The 3,234-nt window shown below is 50.0% G+C and overlaps 1 long non-coding RNA gene across 1 annotated transcript in view; it reads right to left on the bottom strand.

Moving 5' to 3' along the window:
* Window positions 1-2,454: 2,454 nt before the first annotated feature.
* LOC105502373 overlaps window positions 2,455-3,234 on the bottom strand; it is a 3,662-nt gene continuing 2,882 nt past the window's right edge. Inside the window, exon 3 of the long non-coding RNA XR_001000330.1 lies at window positions 2,455-2,844. This is a non-coding gene — a long non-coding RNA (uncharacterized LOC105502373). The remainder of the gene's footprint in view (window positions 2,845-3,234) is intronic.

The raw sequence follows: 3,234 nt of genomic DNA on the forward strand, positions 1-3,234 counted from the left end.
AAAATACAAAAATTAGCCGGGCATGGTGGTGCATGCCTGTAATCCGAGCTACTCGGGAGGCTGAGGCAGGAGAATCGCTTGACTCCGGGAGGTGGAGGTTGCGGTGAGCCAAGATCACGCCATTGCACTCCAGCCTGGGCAACAAGAGCAAAACTCCGTCAAAAAAAAAAAAGGAGAAAGCTTACTGCCTACTCCCTCCTCCTCAACTTCAAAATTTACTTCCTCTTCAAGTAAATGGACTTTAATTATAGGTGTGCCAGCACTGATAGCTGCAACAGTAAATCTCCGATCTTGTGTGAGTGAAAGATGCCAGACACCAAGAACCTCCTGCGTGATCCCATCTGTATAGAGCTCTAGAACAGGTAGAACGCACCCATAAGGAAAATACCAGAATGGTGGTTGCCAGTTGTGGGAGAGCACAACGGGGGAGGGGATGAGGGTGCTCGTTGGGGTGATGGTACGTGTTTCGTGTGAGTTTCCCAGGGCCACCATGATAAGATACCAGAAACCCAAAACAACAGAAACTTATTTTCCCTTGAAACCAGGGCCCTGCTCCCTCTGGAGGTTCTGGGGAAGAATCCCTCCTTGCCTCGTCCGTGATGCTTGCCTGCCATTCACCATGTTCCTTGGCTCTAGCTGCATTACCCCAATCTCTGCCTTCATCTTCCAACAGCCTTCTTCCAGTGCCTTCTTCCCTCTGTGTGTGTTCACCTCCAAATCTCCCTCTCCTTTCTCTTACGTAAACACCAGTCATTGGATTTAGAGCCCACCCTACTCCGGAATGAGCTCATCTTAAGTTGGGTTACATCTGCAAGCCCCTATTTCCAAATAAGGTCACATTCACAGGTCCCAGGGGTTGGGACTTGAACATATCTTCTTGGGGGACACAATTCAACCCACTGCATGTTTAATATCTTGGAGGGAGTCTGGGCAGTGCAGCTAGATGCATTTGTCAAAAGTAATCAAAAGTGGCTGGGCACGGTGGCTCACACTTGTAATCCCAGTACTTTGGGAGGCTGAGGCGGGTGGATCACTTGAGGTCAGGAGTTCAAGACCAGCCTGGCCAATATGGTGAAACCCCATCTCTACTAAAAATACAAAAATTAGCCAGGCGCGGTGGCGGGCGCCTGTAATCCCAACTGCTCAGGAGGCTGAGGCAGAAGAATCACTTGAACCCGGGAGGCAGAGGTTTCAGTGAGCAGAGATCGCACCACTGTACTCTAGTCTTGGTGACAGAGCAAAACTCCATCTCAAAAAAAAAAGTAATCAAAAGTACACCTAAGAGTTGTGCAATTCACCAAATGTAAGCTTTACAGACAGAGAAACAAGTATTGGACTCTAGTTAATGACATGCACACTGACATCTTGAGGGGTATCTGCAGCTTACCCAATTAAACGTTAAAAATAAAATGGGTGGGTCGTGGTGATTCTCACCTGTAATTCCAGCACTTTGGGAGGCCAAAGCGGGTGGATCACTTGAGGTCAGGAGTTCAAGACCAGCCTGGCCAACATGGTGAAACTCTGTCTCTACTAAAAATTAGCTGAACGTGGTAGCGCATGCCTGTAATCCCAGTTACTTGGAGGCCGAGGTGGGAGAATCGCTTGAACCCAGGAGATGGATGTTGCAGTGAGCCAAGATCATGCCACTGCACTCCAGCCTGGGTGACAGAGTTGAAACTCCATCTCAAAAAAAGTAGATAAAAAAATAATAAATATAAAAAATAAAACAGATTAGTGAATAAACAGAGGGAGAGCCCCACCAATGCCACTTTTTTGAGAATCTATCCTGAAGAGCTCAGCATGAATATAACTCAAGCCTGCTCCTCGCCACACTTTCATTTAGGCTTTTCTTAGATAAGATCTCTGTAGCCTAGGCTCAAGTACATTGGCACCATCACAGCTCACTGCAGCCGCAACCCCCCAAACTCAGATGCCCTTCCCCCCTCTGCCTCCCAAGTAGCTGGGACCACAGGCACGTGCCACCATGCCAGGCTAATTTTATTTATTTATTTATTTGGAGATAGGGTCTGTCACTGTCACCCAGGCTAGAGTGCAGTGGCACGATCATAGCTCACTGCAACCTCAACCTCCCCAGGCTCAAGCAATCCTCACATCTCAGCCTCCCAAGTAGCTGGGACTACAGGCACCTGTAGTGCCACCACACCCAGCTAATTTTTTTGCATTTTGTAGAGACAGGATTTTGCCATGTTGCCCAGGCTGGTCTCAAACTCCTGGGCTCAAGTGATCCACCTACCTCGGCTTCCCAAAGTGCTGGGATTACAGGCCTGAGCAATCGTGCCCAGCCTAGTCATTTAAACATTTTAATGATGAAAACTATGGAAACCAACTCAGTGCTCAGCATTAGCACCCCCACTGGAGCACCTGGGGACTCAGCCTGAGGCTGTGGGAGGCATCGGGTGCGGGAAGCCTCTGAAATGAAGGGAAAGGTTGAACGTGGTCGCATTTGCTTTATTACAGGAGGAATTATTCCAGCTTTCATCCAGTTCTCAGGGCCAGGCTGGTGACACCCACAGAGGGGAAGGCCCCTGGTCAGCTGGGTGCTGCGTGCCCACCAGGTGCTGACATGCATGCTCAGACTCCTCAAGAGGAAAAGGTGGCCTCCTTAACCAGGAAGCCGGCGCTGGTCCCAGCCCTGCTGCCCAGAACGCGAGCAGCTGGGCCTCTGTTTCCTGGGCACTTATGCTGTGCCAGGCACTGCCCGAGGGGGTCATTTTTCTTCATATATTTATCCCCTTCTCCTCTGGTACCTGCCATCCACCTCTTCTCACCCCCACTCAAAGGCAGCCATTCTGTCACTTTGTGTCTTTTTGCTGGAATGTGTCCCTGCAAAACACATGTGGCTACTTTGTGCATGAACACTTGTGTTAAGGGTTTTGTGGCTGTGGCTCATCCACGGTCCTTTCTGTGAGCAGTCCCCAGTCTCAGCCGCCCAGTCCCTGGGGTAGACACCCAAGTGACCCCCAACTTGCCCCACCACAGATAAGGTGAGCTGCCGCCTCCTTGCACCCTCCAGGGCTGGCGTGAGGATGTCTCTGGGACTTTGGCTTGGGAATGGGTTGTAGGGGATGGGGGGACTGATCTGACTAAGTACCAGGTGCTCTACAGAAAGGCTGTCCCCTCTCCACTCACACCAGCTGTGCCCAAGGGTTTTATATCCTGTATCTTCCAGCACCACTTGGTACTATTCACCTTTTTCTTTTTTTTTTTTTTGGA

Source organism: Colobus angolensis, unplaced genomic scaffold, assembly GCF_000951035.1.
Source record: "Colobus angolensis palliatus isolate OR3802 unplaced genomic scaffold, Cang.pa_1.0 Scaffold8, whole genome shotgun sequence".
Taxonomy (NCBI): domain Eukaryota; kingdom Metazoa; phylum Chordata; class Mammalia; order Primates; family Cercopithecidae; genus Colobus; species Colobus angolensis.